This window comes from Mustela erminea, chromosome 11, assembly GCF_009829155.1.
Source record: "Mustela erminea isolate mMusErm1 chromosome 11, mMusErm1.Pri, whole genome shotgun sequence".
Lineage (NCBI taxonomy): Eukaryota > Metazoa > Chordata > Mammalia > Carnivora > Mustelidae > Mustela > Mustela erminea.
The window spans coordinates 68,262,415-68,279,277 of record NC_045624.1 but is presented as its reverse complement, the minus strand read 5'-3'; positions in this window follow the sequence as shown (position 1 = coordinate 68,279,277).

Sequence of the window (16,863 nt, the reverse complement as noted above, 5' to 3'; positions counted from 1 at the left end):
GTCATAAAAATTTTGCATGATTATCCTGAGGTGTAGAGGAGGGAAAAGTTTTCTTTGACTCTCTTAGGATCCCAGCTTGGGTCTGAAAATTAAACTGACAAAGATCCTAGGAGAAAAGCATACAAGTTCTACATGCCACAGAATCTTCATAAGGAAATGAGGATCCGGAGAAACAGAACTGAGTATTTTAATGTTAAATTTGATTAAGAGTGGGCAGTTGTGTAGAAGATATGATGGATCCTTAAGGAGTATGAAGGGAAACTTAGCAAGTCTTGTTTGTTAGGATTCTTCTCTGATGTTCCTTTGTCTTAAGAGCTAAAGATGCCTCTTTCCTCCAGGTGCAGGGAGGGCACCTCCCGCGGGAGGGTTTTATGACCTGTTTCAGGGGAGAAGATGTGGGGAAATCAGAACGACCTTTTTGCTTCTGCTGTTTTCTCAAAGTCCTTCAGCTTAAAGTGTTCAATATGCCAAGATACCACACTTTGGGGTAGCATGTCCTAAAATCCCATCAGAGGATTAAATTGCAGTAAGTCACTTAGAATAGTAAAAATTTTCTTATTATCATTGTCCGTATTACTTTCATAATTATTATTATTAAGGGAGAGTTTTCTACCAGTAGGGTGATGTATTCGCAGAGTGAAGCTATAGCCAAAGGTGATACGTGGTAGATTTTTGCTCGCATTGGCAAATATTTATTGATCTCTGACCATGCAGTAGGCACATGGCTCAGGGCTGGAATCAATGGGGGAAACAAGACAAACCAGGTCCCTGATCTTCTTGGGCTTTTTGAGGTGGGAGATGAAGGTTGAAATAACATGAATTTGGATGATTAGCGAACAAGTGAATTAATTTTCCCTTTTGCAAATGAGTTGCAAGGATACAATAACTCCTTTTACTATTTCATAAAGGCTGAGGAATCACTTGAAATGTGTCTGTCACGGGGACAGAATTTTCATCTTTCCCTCTTCAAAGAGAGAAAGAGTAGAGGTTAGCTTTGTAGCAGAGGAAATGTAAACTAGCAATGAGATGCCTAGAGGTGGGGTTATTGCCCATCAGAATGAATGAACAGGGAGGGCTGAAGAATTTCATTAAATTATTCTTTCACTTTCCAGAATTTTTTCGGTAGTACTAAGTGTGTGATTCTGCAAAGGAAGTGGAATGGGGTGTGGTTTGATGACCATTCACTCCAAGATTCACTATCAGTGACACCATGTTTTTGTTTGTCTTTACTAAGAAGAATAAAAAATATACTTTTAAAAAAAAATTAGGTACTATTTAATTGAGCTAGTTTCCTGTCAGCCTGCTGTAAAATGATTAAAAATGGTTTTCAAAACCTGTATTTTAGTGATAAATTGCCTTCTTTGTATTTTTGATCATACCTCTCACCAAGGCAAAGCAATATGTGAAATAAGAAAAACTCTCATTCAAGAAACAGTTGCTTTCTTTCCTTTTCTTTTTCTCCCTCTCTTCTCTCTCTCTCTCTCTCTCTTTTTAGCAACACTAAGTGGGTTAAGTGTGCTTAGAATTCTTTAGTAATTGGTTTTCTCAGATTATAGGTGTGCCTCAATGATAGTGGATAACAGTTATGCAAATATATGCTAATCCAGCCAAGGAAATAAAATAATCTTGCCACCTTGTTCTTCCTAAGTTAAAGACGCTGGCGGATTAGTTCTTAGTGCTTCCTGAGCATGAAGATTGACAAAGCAGAACAGTCATGGGGAGTTTAAGGATGTCTTTGAAGTTGAAGTTAGGTACCAGGAACCTTCTCAGGGTCCAGGAGTCCAGACACTATCCTGAGTCACAAGGGATGATGTTTCCTCACTATCCCATTCCAGACTGGGGGGAACCTAAAAACCAGTGTCTCATTGACAAAAGCTGGGAACCAATGGAGATCACCATCAACTCAATTCAGAGAGCAAGACATGCAAATTGAGCGGCCCTTCTAAGTACACGTCTAGGTCCTGACAGAAGGACTTTCATGGGCTGCATCAGCTGAACTCCTGCCCCCTGGCTTCCTCCTGGGTTCAGTCAGTGCCAAGACACACTGAAGCCTGAAGGGCAAGAGGAGATGAAGATTGGAATCCTTCCGGCCTCCCACCCTGCGGGGCCTCCTCTACATGGCAGCGGAAGTCCTTTCACTAGACACAGCTCCCGTGAGGAGCACTTCTCCTCAGCTACTCTCTTCCTTGGGTGATAGGAACTGTTTCCTCTACTTGTTCTTTCCCACCTAGGGGTAGTGGAGGCTCCCTCCTGTTGTTTGTGTCCCAGGTGCTTTCCTATTCTTGGTTCCCCACATTTCTGTAAATCGTACTTGCCGAAATTCTCTTCCATCACCCCTAGGGGGCATACAATTCATTTCCTCTAGGGATGATGACAGATGCACCAGCACACATAAGACTGTGACAAGCCACCACAAGGCGAGAGCCTGGCTGGTGGTCCAGATGCTAAGTCCCAGCAGCCTTGAGGGAAGACAGGTCACTGTGACCAAACGTCAGGCAGGGCCACTTGAGCTGTGACATGAAGAAGGGTAGGGTTGGGGCAGTAATGTGAGTAGGAGTTGGTCCGTAGAGGGGGCCATTAAGGTAAGTCAGTAGCCTCAGTGGAGGGTTAGGGCTGGGATAATGAAAGATATGCACTATTACCAATTAGACAACCTTGATGGAAGAGAAGGTAAATATTCGTTGTACAGAGTGGAGGATGAGGCTGGCAGGGCTGGGTGGATCAAATTATGAAGTCTCCTAAACCATGGGGAAGCTCTGTGGGGAACCAATGGAGTATTATTATCATAATTGCTTTTTCCAACCTCATAACTTCTATGGTAGTAAAAATTATGATTCAACTATGGAACATTTATATGGTGTCTTATAATGTTCAGAGAGCCTTCATACAATTCTGAAGGGTAAGACGTGAAAAAAGTCTAAACATGACATTAATTAACCCTCTTCTTCTTACGTAAACCACTCCAATCATATGGAATTATTTACTCAAGCAAAGAAGTGACTATATAGCCTTGCATTTTTTAAAGCATTTTATTTATTTATTTGAGAGAGAGAGAGAGAGCACAAGGCAGGAGGAGGAGCAGAGGGAGAAGGAGAGGCAGACTCCTGGCTGAGCAGGGAGCCCTGTGCGGCCGGATCCCAGGACCTTGTGATCATGACCTGAGCCGAAGGCAGACGCTTAACCGACTGAGCCACCCAGGTGCCCGAAACCTTTCATTTTTTTTTTTTAATATCAAAAGCTAAAGAATGTGTGTGTGTGTGTGTGTGTGTGTGTGTGTGTGTGTGTGTGTTTTAATTGCACAAGGGGGAAAAAAGGAAATCTTCCTTCCAAGACATGAGAGGATAAAGGAACAAAGACAAAATTGGAAGTTCTAGGAGTGCATATAATTCTCAACATGGCGGTGTTCAAATGATAAATTATTTGCAGAAGCACTGACATGATTACGGTCCTTCAGGGGCCCCAGAACTCCCAACACTGCTAAAGTCTGCGCAACACTGAGAGACCCCTTACGATCATCCACCAGGAGAAGCTTACGCAGCCACAAATGGTTTCTAAATAACGTTTGGGTTGTTTCACAATAAAGATAACTACAAAGAACCTGCAGTGTTTGCTCCCATTTGTAAGCAACGCAGGGCCGCCCCGGGGCCAAATACGGATTTTGGAATTCTGCCGTTTGGGATTTCAATCTGGATCGTGCCACTTAATATCTATGTGAATTTAAGTCAGTTTCTTAACCCAAGTGTCAACTTCGTTACTTGGGTGGAAGAGATGAACTATCTGATTTACAAGGCTTTTGGGGGAACTAAATGAAATGATGAATGCAAATCATCTAAGGCGGGGGTGGGGGGCTGTATGTAGTTGAACACTAGTGAGTGCTCTGCGGGTCCGCTGGGCGTGTATGGAGGGCAGGGTATGATGCAGAATATGCTGGAGGACATACAGTTTCCAAGACATTCATGTGCACAGGTTGGAGAAGTGCCTTGTGGTTTTTATTGCGTTTTAGTTAACTATGACGATCTTCCTGTGATACAAGCTCTCTAGTGGCAAGCTGATCCAAGCCCATTGGATTTTGGTTTTCTGCTCTTTGTAGCTTGACCTGAAGAGGGCAGTGTAGAGCTTTCTCCCTGCCAGAAATCATCTGTGCACTACTAACTCGCAGCTCACTCTCCCTTGTAAAATCTGTGGCAACTTTCATTAATCTTCCCGTTACAGTTCCAGATAAATCTGCTCTGGTCTTCACTGGAAATCAGGAAGAGATCTTAGAACCACAGGTCTCTGTCCTCTGGTTACATAATTTAGAAGAAAAAATATTGCGCTTCATATCTCTGTGTAGCACTGAGATAGACAACTTCATTAGTAATTTCATTCATTTCATGTCCCTTCTTTCTGTCCTATTTCCCTCTCTCTTTCTCCCCCTGACTCCCAGTTCCTCCCGTCTTCTCCCTTACCTGTCTCTTGTGTTCTTGCTTGGGTGTGTTTCTGGGTGTCTGTTTGCTTGGCCAGGATCTCAGTGTGAGCCCTGCAGAGCCTGTGCTAGTGTGTTCCTGGGACACACTTCAACAACTGTGTGTCTTCTGCGAAAAGGGCATTTCAGCCATCCAGAAACTGGGAACTCGTGTGCTTCTTTTTCCCTCTCTAATTTCTTGATTCTAAGTTCTCGGGCTGAAAGCCACCACCGTGGAAGAGCTGATTTCCTTTTTAGCCTTAGATTACAGGTACGAGATTGGGACCGAGGCAGAAAAACAACCACCGAAGAAGCAGCGGGGAGAAAAGCTTCCCAGACGAGGCCTGCAGCTTCCGTCTGCCTACCTTGACCCCTTCAGGGAAGGGCCTGGTCGTCCCACCTGGGTACTTAGGGTCCCATACGTGGAATAGTTCAACAATGCCACCAGAAAGGTCCCAGAGGCGCTCCCTTTTGGAAAAGCATGAAAGAATTCCTTCCTGGGATGACCTCGCAGAATAGCCAGCCACACAGACGAACAAGGGGAGTCAGCCCTGTGACTCCTAGATGCCACACAAGCCAGAAAACTATAGTCACATACAGATGTGGCAAATGGCTGTGAGTGGAATGCACACAGCTCTCTAGTCAATGACATGCCGTCGGTATGCGTGGCAGTCCACAGAAGGAGATGGGGCATGTGTAGACCCTGAGCACATCCAAAGAAATCACATAGACCCATCCTCTTGCAGTGTGTTGATATTTGTGTTGGTTTTCAACAGTCCTTCAATATCTTTCTGGCCTGGGGCTGACGGACTCGTTTAACTTGAACTCCCTCTATGTGGGTAGTCTGCCTTTCTTCCTCCCCCCCCTCACTCCTTCTTTCCTCTCTCTCTCTTTTTTTTTTTTTTTTTTTGTGGGAAGAAACATATAATTCATTCAACAAATATTTGTTGAACCAGTGCTGAGTATTTAAGAGTGAATAATGGAGCGCCTGGGTGGCTCAGTGAGCTGAGTGTCTACCTTTGGCTCAGGTCATGATCCCGGGGTGCTGGGATTGAGCCCTGCATCGGGCTCCATGCTGAGTGGGGAGCTTCCCTCTCCCTCTCCTTCTGCCTACCACTCTACCTGCTTGTGCTCTCTTTCTCTGTCAAATAAATAAATAAGATTTTTTTAAATTAAAACATAAATAAAATATTTTTTTAAAGGTGAATAATGGCAGATGAAGTCCCAGCCTACATGGGGCACTGATAAGGCAATGGTTCTCACTCTGGTCTACACATTAGGACATTTGGGTTGCTTCAAGAAATATTAGCACCCACCCTCAACTTATTCTCTTAAAAGCTTTAATAAGCTCATCATATCATGTTAAAAATGTCTGTCTGTCTGCGTATTTGTCTCTACAAACAGTTTGGAAGGAACTGTAATCGCTTCAGTTTTTTTCTTTCCTTTTTTTTTTTTTTAAGATTTTATTTATTTGACGGAGATCACAGGTAGACAGAGAGGCAGGCAGAGAGAGAGAGGAGGAAGCAGGCTCCCCACTGAGCAGAGAACCTGATGCGGGGCTCGATCCCAGGACCCCGGGATCATGAACTGAGCCAAAGGCAGAGGCTTTAACCCACTGAGCCACCCAGGCGTCCCCCCCCCCTTTTTTTAATGAAGGTAAAATTTACACACAGCAAAATACCTAACTTTTAAATATTTAATTGGACAAAGTTATACAAACACATATGCTGTGTGATCAGCACTTTAATGAAGATAAAGAACACACCTGTTATGCCAGAATGTTTCTTTCTGCCTCTTTCCAGTAAACCCTCACCTCCCATAGGCAACACTATACTATTTCTGTCACCAGAGGTGAGATTTACTTCTTAAACTTCATAGAGATGGAATCACACAGCATATACCTTTTCGTGTCTTTTTTCTCTTAACGTAATATTGAGGTTCATTCATGTTTTTATACATATCAGCAATTTATACCTCTTTATTTCTTAGTAGTGTTCCATTGTATGAATGTATGCGAGTTCTTTATCTGTTCTTCTGATGATAGATATTTGAGTCGTTTCCAGTGTGGGGTAATGATAACTGTGATGATTACTTTTATGTTTCAGCTTGGGTAGGCTATGGTGCCCAGATATTTGGTCAAATACCAATCTTGACCATCCTGTGAAGATGTATATATATATATCTCGATATAGATATTTTTACATATCCATATCCATATAGATATGTATCGATATGTATATATCTTAGTGGTTAACATGTAAATGAGCAGACTTGGAGTTTACTCGGACTCATCATACTCCATAGTATAGAAGTGAATTATCCTTTATCACATGGGTGGACCTTATCCAATCAGTTGAAGGTCTTACAAAAAGACTGATGACCTCAGTCTTTTTCTGCCTCCAGACTGCCTTCAAACTCACAGTGAACACAAAAACCCTTCTCTGGATCTCCCAGCTTGCCGGCCCCTACAACAAAATAAACCAATTCTTTTAAATAAATCTCCTCTCTCTCTCATACCCATCCTACTCGTTCTGTGTCTCTGGAGGACTCTGAATAATGCACTGGGCAAACCTGCTGCAAACATTCTTCTTCAAGTCTTTTTGTGGATGCTTTTCCATTTCCCTTGAGTAAATCCTGAGGAATAGAATAGAAAGTTCAGTTGGGAGGCATATATTTAACTTTATAAGAAAGTGCCAGGGGCGCCTGGCTGTCTCAGTCAGTTAAGCTCTGCCTTCCACTCAGGTCATGGTCCTGGAGTCCTGTGATGGAGCCCCCCATGGGGCTCCCGGCTCAGCGGAGAGTCTGCTTCTCCCTCTGCTCCTCGTTCCGTTTGTACTCTCTCTCTCGCTCTCGCTCACTCTCCCTCTCAAATAAATAAATCAAATCTTTAAAGAAAAATAAATTTTTTTTTAAAACTTAAAAAAAAGGAAAGCATCCCACAGTTTTCCAAAGTGATGTGCATTTTTTCACATCCATGAGCAATATATGAGAATTTTGGCTTCTAGACATTTTTGTCAACATTTAGTGGTGTCAGTCTTTTTAATTTTAACTATTTTGATGGCTGTGTATTCATCTATGTAGCTTTAATTCACATTCCTCTGAGGGATAGAGATGTTAAATAGCTTTTATGTGCTTATTGGCTCTTCATGTATCTTTGGTGGACTGTCTGCTCAAATATTTTGCAATTCGTTGCCTTTTGAATCTCAACTTCTAGCATTTAGTAGTCACTTGATATAAAACTATTGAATTAATAAATAAAAGAATATTATACTGTCTACCATCAGTGATTGTTCCAATATGATTACTAAATCTCTACCGGGGCGCCTGGATAGCTCAGTGGGTTGGGGCCTCTGCCTTTGGCTCAGGTCATGATCCCGGGGTCCTGGGATCGAATCCCGCATCGGGCTCTCTGCTCACCAGGGAGCCTGCTTCCCTTCCTCTCTCTCTCTGCCTGCCTCTCTGCCTACTTGTGATCTCTGTCTGTCAAATAAATAAATAAAAATTTAAAAAAAATTTAAATCTCTACCTAGTTATTTATAATGCTTATTAAAGTGAGACACTGAGACAGTCAGCAGCCAACAACTGGCAGCTCTTAGCACTATCCCTATTTTATATGTAAGGAGGTGAAGATCAGAGAAGTTTCGTAACTTGAGCAAAGTCACCTAATTACTCTCAAAATTGTTGCTCAGCTCCAGGCTTCTTGATTGCTTTTATTTTTATTTTTATTTTTATTTATTTATTTTTGGTTATTAGTAGCCTGACCAATTAAATATTGGATTCACCATTAAAAATGTTCCTTCAAAAAAAAAAATGTGTTCCTCCATTCATTCTTTTACCAATCATTTATGGCAAATCTAATATGACAAATACAATGGTGCTGATCGTTTTACATGTTTTAGTTCACTTAATTCTCACTACAACCTTATGAGGAAAGTACTATTATCTATATTTTCCAGACAATTAAACTATAGTCCAGAGAGGTTATGCAGTTGCCCAAGACAACATAGTAAATTAAGAGTTATAGGTAGGACTCAAGCTCAATCCATCCCATACTGATGCTTATGTGTTTTGTTTTTATTTTTTATTTTATTATTATTTTTAATATTTTATTTATTTGACAGAGAGAGAGGGAACACAAGCAGGGTAAGTGAGAGAGAGACGCAGGCTTCCCACAGAGCAGGAAGCCCAATGCAGGGCTCAGTCCCAGGATCCTGGGATCCTGACGTGAGCTGAAGGCAGATGCTTAACAACTGAGCCACTCAGGTGTCCCATTGTTTTTAAATCACCTTTTAGACTGTTCCTTATAACAAGATTAATTTGGGATATGCTGCATTTGAGGGGCTATGGGACAGACAGCAGGGAGAAGACCAGGAAAGCTGAGACACTTAGGAGAGAGTTTCCAGGTTGGGGGCAAGCAGGAAGGGGTCAGTGTGGTGGGGACGTGTAGTAAGACTGTGCATTCAGGAAACTGCAGTGTAGACAGTACAGGGAGAGGTGTGTTAGAAGTGGTTAGAGAGGGGTACCTGGGTGGCTCAGAGGGTTAAAGCTTCTGCCTTCGGCTCAGGTCATGGGCCCAGGGTCCTGGGATGGAGTCCTGCATTGGGTTCTCTGCTCAGCAGGGAGCCTGCTTCCCTATCTCTCTCTCTCTGCTGCCTCTCTGTCTACTTGTGATCTGTGTCTGTCAAATAATAAATAAAATCTTAAAAAAAAAAAAGAAGTGGTTAGAGAAAGTGCTACATATATTCAAAGATGCAGAAATTTCAATACTTCCATTTCAGAAAGTTCTACAGCAACAGGTCTGTAATGATAAAATCTGATCTATAATAATTTGTCCCTAAGATACTCCACGGTCTTTGGCCGCTGTTTGCTCTTAGCGTCTAAGACAAGTGGACCTAGGTTGCCTGCCCATGGAGCCCAGGAGCTCGCAGTCATTCTGATAATCCCTTTTCTGTTTACTGGAAACCCCAGCCGCCCCCTCAAGGGTCCCTTAGGCCAGACTGACTAATCCCTCCTTCTGCTCAGATTTCACTCTCCTAAAAGGGTAGGGCAAAGAGCGAGAAGTGAGTCTGAGCTGGCAGCGCAGAGTCGGTGTTGTTCTGTGTTATCTTAGCTCCCTCAGGATGAGTAATCGTGCCCAGCCAGAAGTCCCAACCCTGGGAAACAGGTGCAGTTTTCTAAAGGAGGCCTTTGTGACCATAGTAGGAGGTTAGCTGAAACTCAGTCTATATTTACTCCTAGCAACAGAATGTTTTTTGGACCACCGTTTGCAGGAACATTCAGGTTCCCTAAAAATTGATCTCAGCACTGATTATACGGGCATGACAGAAACACCAGCAATGTGCCCAACCCGGACCCAGAGGCCAGCCCAGCTCATGGAGAGGTGCATAGCGGGTGCAAGCCAAAGACGTCCTCCTGAGACTCCAGAAAGGCTAGGGCAGTAGGTGACACGGAGTGACTAAGCCAGGCCCTGCCTACTAGGCTGCACTCAAAAACATGTTCCCGAAGCCCTTTATACTCTCAGCAGGGAACATGCTGTTCTCTCTGGGAGACTGCCAGAAACTTATGAGAGAGTCAGATCAATGCCAAGAACAGACAGCAAGGCCTCTCTCCCACTGCAGAAGGGGCACTGGGTGGTGCCAGGTTGCCACTGCCCCTCCTTGCTCCTCTAACCTTCCAAGCCAAGCCTACAGTCTGTTTTCCTGCACTTCTCAACCCATAAAGTAGTTTTGAAGTGATTACTAGAAGCCACTGTACAACTTTGGACAACTGTAATTAAGTTATCCAAAATCAAACGCAAATATGTTTCTTCTACTTTCATTCGTTTTATATGTCAGTAACTCAGGCCACAGACCCTGGAGGGAGTACCCAAGGAAAATAACCAACCCCCTTGCCCATTTTAACCACGTACAGGCCTAGTCTGGGTGCTGTTCTCCCAAGGTAGCCCTCTGCTGGGGCTCTGGCAAGAAACACAAAGGTTACTTGAAATCCAGCCAGTGCAAGCAAAGTGAAAACTTTGATCTTTTTTCAGGGGTACTAGATGTCTCTCCAGCTCTCTTCTGGAGTCTTCCAAATTCTCGGCGTCCCCATCATGGTGCAGGTCTAAAATCAAATATTTAAAAATTGTTCTTCCTTTACAATAATACCTATAAGAATCCAGTGCCAATTTTTAGATTATTTTTAAGTGAGTGCTTCATGTATATTCCTGTATTCGTATGGGGTATGGCTTCTTTGAAGACTCTTTTCTTAGTTCTGTTACGTTTCTAAGATTGAACTGTGTTTCTGGTTTATGGAATTGACACTAACCAAGGGGCATCATGTGGTGTCTGCTACCCGAAAGGTAGGCATTCACCTAATTCCTCCACCCATCCATCCATCCATCCATCTAATACATTTTGAGTTTAAAGTCCCCGTAAGTAACTAACCAGCCTTTACAGCCCTGAAGCTGAGAACCTACGGTAATTAAGAGATGATAAATGTCACATAGATCCTATTGCTTATTAAGCGACTGAAAATAGAAAAGCTCAAGGGACAGTGATCCGTGTGAATGTGAAGGATTCTTCCATAGAGAAATCTCAACACCATATGCAACCACAAAATATAGAACGCCAAGCCTGGGCACGATAAGCTCGTTCTGGGCTTGGGACCTGCTAATTGGTTTCACATGTAAGTGGAAGGAACCCTCATGGGGCCAGATTCCAATATGGGGAGAGAAATGAGATCTTTCACTGAGAGAAATGTCTGACTCAGACTGGAGGAGCTGTTAGGATACTGGGGCTGCGGCTGTAACCAGTGCTGGTGTGAGGATGGCGCTTGATTTAGGAGGTCTTGATGGGTAAAAAGAGCCTAGTCTGAATGCAATTTCACCCTTTCCTAAGCATGACTTGGGGCTGTTCATTCACATGATGTAGTTATTCAGTAAATAGGTATTGAGCCCTATTATGTGCCAAGCATAATGTGAGGTGGTGGAAATTTCCCTGCTTTCCTAATGTAACATTAATTATCCTTTGAGCTTCGCTCTCCTAAGACAGAACCATATGTATGTGTGGAGTTGTGTGGAGTTCATGTACACTGTACGTGTGACAAGATGCTGAGTGGGACTTTTCTCATTATCTCAGAACAGATGGAATGATAATTCGAGGACAAATAGATGATTGTGATTTATTAAGAAACAAATCCATTCTGCCGCCCTCTCCTCACTCTCTACTCACTAATCCAGTCTTGAGGGAACTATGGAATTATCGACCTTCAGCCTTGGAAGCAGTTCCCGAGTCTTTTCCTTCTACCCTTGGGGGGCAGGGTGGGGGTGGGGAACGCTCATTTTAAAGTAAGCCAGTGGGGTGTTCCAAGAGGATGACTTGTACAGATTAGAGACGGGTGCCAGCAGGAAGCTGAGCCCGGAATCTCATTTTTTATTTGATTTTGGATAACTTAATCTCATCTAGCTCTGTAATGGAGTTTCTAAGCGGCCCTTTGTGCCTACTTGGGCAGTGGGAGAGATCTAGGGAGAGAACGTGGGGTAGAGAAAATGAACAGGAGGGGCATAGGACACACACTCTCATGATCTGGCAGCAAAAAGATGTGGGAGTCTTCTACAGGTCAAATGGACATCAGGAAAAGCTTGAGTTATTGTGATGGAATCCCACCCTAACCTGTGATCACCGAGACGAGAGAGCCCCGGCAGCAAGTCTATTGGGCGGATTACAGTGGGAATGGAAGCCGAGGGGGACTGGAAAAGACCCACCCGGGCTGACTTCCTCTGAGAGGCCGCCATGCAGAGGAAAGGCCTCCAAAGGGCCTTTCAAAGACTCCGTAAGTGTCTCCCAGGAGGTGCTGCCGTGGACGGTTGCCGTGGAGGAGGGGACAGATCGCAGGGCAGCCTGTAAGTAAAAGCATTTCTGTCTCCTTGGCTTCAATCTAAAAAGGGGCCCGGAGGAGGGCAGCTGTAGAGGAAAACGTCCGGAAGAGTCCCGGCTCCTTGCTCCTGTCCCTCCCTCAGGCCAGTCCGTGGGCCTGTGGGAGGAGATGGACGGTTCCATTGGTTGAGAAACTGAAGTGGGCGGTGCTGGAGTACGTCTTTCACAACCCGGGAAGGTCAGAACACTGGCCTCTGCCAGAGAGGCCATCCAGTCTTGAGAAGGGGAGAGTGGATGGAGCATGATTTAAAGCCCTGACTGGAGAAATAAACCCTGATGGCGTTTGACGTTGCTGAGTTCACAGCGTTCAACAAACGACTGACAAACGGCAAGTGCTCAGCAAACAGGCGGTGCTCTACAAACGGGAGACGTTGTTAGTCCCAGTCACCTAAAGAGAATAAGCACTCAGAACATGATGACATACGTTTTGACATTGAAGAGCACATAAGATATTCAACTGGTATTCTTGGCATAGAGAAAAAGTATAATGTGTTCATTAGGGCTTCACGGTCCCATTTTCATCGTGAAGCGCTTCTCAGGATATTTCCTGAGCTTTCTCACCATGTTCCCTTGCTCTGTGAGGCATTTGCCTTCTGTCTCTTTGTAGATTCCCCTCAGGGACTGAAGAGATAATAAAGGTCACCTATTCTCACCTCCAATTTAGTTGAAGATAAAATATTATTTAATTATTGAGAAAATACCTCATGTTCTTTTTTTTTTTTTTAAATTTTATTTATTTGACAGAGAGGGAGAGAGAGCACAAGTGAGTGGAGTGGCAGAGGCAGAGGGAGAAGCAAACCCCCCACTAAGCAGCGAGCCTGACATGGGGCTGGATCCCAGGACCCCAGGATCATGACCTGAGTTGAAGGCAGATGCTTAACTGAGTCACCCAGGCACCCGCAAAATACCTCAAGTTCTTAAACAAAGTGTCTTGCGTAAGTGTATAGACAAAGCAACGTCTGCAAGTTAAGTCTGTAGGGAGGAGACCAAGAGTCCCGATGTCCTGAAGAAGGAGGACGACACTCGGTGGGCTCACAGGAGCCAGAAGACTTCCAGCCAATGTGCTCTTTCATGTATCAGGCAACCCTGCTTACCGTCCCTCTCTGCAGCTGTAAAACGGGGGGTTTTCCCAAGGACCACAGTGAATAATTGCGAAGATTAAATAAAATGATTATGTAAAGCCTGTAGCACAATGCTGGACACATAGTGGATGTTCGAGAAACAGCTGTGATCCTGTTTCTGAGGTTTCAGGGTTAGAAGATACCTCCGGGTAACAAAAAAAAAAACCACAGTATTTTCATATTTACTTCATCATTTATTGATATCTTGGTATGAATACCCAGAGCTTATTTAAAAAGTGTTTAGAATTCAGAAAATTTAAAAAATCATTGAAATGTGTATTTTGCATATAAAATGTATAAACACCTATTACCTAACATTGAAAAAACATAAATTTCAAAAACATGAATATTAACCATGCATTATCGTCAAGAAAAGAGCAATAAAAATAAGCATACAAAATAAGCTATTACATAAAATGAAGAAATTCAACCTTGCAAAATGAAAATGAACTGAATTTTTTGTTTTTTTGGCAAGTATTATCTTAAGAAGGTGTATCAATGGTGGGATCTTCAAAGGTGAGCCTCGTGTTGGGGCAAATTTTTCCAGCCCCTAGAAAAACTCTTTCATATTGTCTACTGTTGGGGGAATAGTGAAAAGATAAATATAAACTAAATTCAGGAATCTTTCTCTGAATTTTTTACTGACAAATAATCTCTCATCTCTGTCATACTATAAAAACAATCTTCAGAAATTATTTTTTTTAATAAAGACTTCAATATTTTTAGTGACAGTGAGCAGTAGTTTTTGTTACTAAGGCCGGGCAGTCAATTTGTAAGATGCCTGGTTCTTAGCTTTTGCTCTGAAACAGCCTTTGTTCAAACAAACAGAACAAATCAATCAGACAGATAAGAAGTTTCCACCCACAAACACGGATTGTTTTCTGCGGTCAACCTGACCCCATTTGCAGTGCTGTTATCTTGAGGGTAAGACTGAGTCTTTGTTCCTTATGATTCTCTTTTAGGAAGCACTTTTCTACGTATTCGCAGAACGCTAAAAAGAAGAAAAAAGCTCAAATTCTTTCAAGAAGGAGAACTAGAGTGAATTTGATCTGGGAAAACCTGTGTTAGTGTTTCAGTCTTTCTCTCCTACTATCCAGACACCTTGAAATATAAAGCCTCCCTTTTAGTGCTGGGCTTAACTCCCTAGGTACTTTGCAAAGCCTTTATAACTCAGATTACAGATTTCTTCAAATGCTGAAATAATGACATCACACCAACAAAAATATCGGTGCTTTGGTGCTTAACAGTGAGCAGAATGTTGAAAATCTACATTGCAATCACTAATTAAAATCATCTTGCTCAGAAAATTTTTCTCCATTAAGCCACTAGAGTGTCTAGATGACATATTAAGAATAAGTCCACCCAGAGGGTGACTGGGTGGCTCGGTGGGTGAAGCGGCTGCCTTTGGTTCAGGTCATGATCCCAAGGCCACCGGATTGAGCCAAGAGGGCGGGCTCCTTGCTCAGCAGGGGGCCTGCTTCCCCCTCTGCCTGCTGCTCCCCTGCTTGTGCTCACACTCTCTCTCTCTCTCTCTCTCTCTGTATGTCAAAAAAATGAATAAAATCTTAACAAGAAGAAGAAGAAGTCCATAATGGTTTAAGGCAACAACTTATAGGACATCCTTAAATATGTGAACACACCCAGGGTGTTTTCCCTTTAGTCAGTAGTAACTTGGCATAAATTGTTTATCAGCCTGGTAATCAAGAACGTAACCAAGTTACCAAGTTCGTTGTTTTTTGAGGCTGGGCAATGGAACGCAAAGAGCCTGCAAAGAGGAGGATAATTGCAATTGTAGGAAGGACCCAAGGAGGGAGTTTGCGGCAGGTTGGCCCTGGAAGGTCTAGGGTTGCCTCAGGAAGGCAAAGTGGGCTTTCCAGAAATGCTGGTGGAGGCAGAAAAGGGCAGGAGGGTGGACAGACACCTCATCTCTGCCAGCACACTATGTTGGAACCCCAGCGTAACCCCATCATGGCAGTGTCTGCAGCTCCCAGGGGGCCTCTCTGTGTGGTGTTGGCTTTGGAAAGTTCTCCTGGTTGCTCAACTTGGTGAGCTTTCCCTTTTGATTAATTTGTAAGCCTTTTAATGATCTTTAAAAATCCCTGTGGCTTAAACCAGCTGGAATAGATTCTACTCTGAGAAAATGACCAGTGACATACTTAGAATATTTTTTTAAAGTTTCCCAGAGAGGTCCTTAGGGACAGAGAGAAAGATGGAAAGAGACAGAGGAAAAAATATATATATATGAATGAGACAGAGGGACAGAGAGAGTGTGTGCCTTTCTTAGCCTATTTTGACTGTAATAACAAAATACCATAGATTGGGTAGCTCAAACAACAGAAATTTATTTCCTTATAGCTCTGGAGGCTGGATAGCCCAAGATTCAACATCTGATAGAGTTAGATTTCTGGTAGGAACTCTCACTCTGGCTTGATGACAGCCACCTCCTCACTCTGTCCTCTTGGGGTCTTTCTTCTGTGTTCACAAGGAAAGACCAAGGAGGAGAGAAGATCTTCCTGTTCTTACCAGGTCACTAATCCCTTCACAAGCCTCACCCCCCACCCCATGACCTCATGCCATTACCTCCCAACAACCCCATCCCCAAAGAGCATGGCAGTAACAGTTAGGGTTTCAACACGTGAATCTGAAGGGACACATGGGCATTCAGTCCATAACAGACAGAAAGATTAAGTGCACCTCTTAGACGCTGTGCAATTCAGTGGGCACAGTTCCTAAGCCTGACTGTTGCTGTCAGCCCATTTTCATAGAGACACCTACCTATGAAGAAACACAGAATCCTGAAAGTACAAAATGCATTTGAGAAGAAGTATCACCAAATATTAAAAGAAGAGCTCCTCAACAAAATAGGTGCCATGTCAAGGACACTATCAGCCCATAATAAGAAAAGACACAGTGTTTGATTTTAGCATTTTGTTGCTAATGAGGGAAAGTCTCCTGTCTCCCCAGTACACTCTGGAGGGTAAATGCTAGTTGGTTCTGTCAGCCGGTGTGTTCTGCTTAACCCATAATGTCCTTCTCATAGACCTTGATCCCTTACTGTGTCTTATTGTGACTTCGTCCCCAGCATACCTAGCAGGTGACTAAAAGGTCATTTTCAAGCAGCTGCACGTGGATGAATAAAGAACTTCTCCCTAATTTCCTACTTCATCTGGGAGGCATGCTAAAGGTAATAAATCCAGAAGTATTAAATGGTCTACATCTAAGCATCTTCTGGCTAAAACCTTAAAGCCAGACCTAACAATGTGCTCACAGAAAAAAGGGGGTTTTTGAATCCACGGGAAGGATTCTCTATCCTCAGAAGGCATTTGGGATTATAACAGACATGGGTATTTTCCAACAACAGGAAGGGGAAAAATCACTTGTGTCT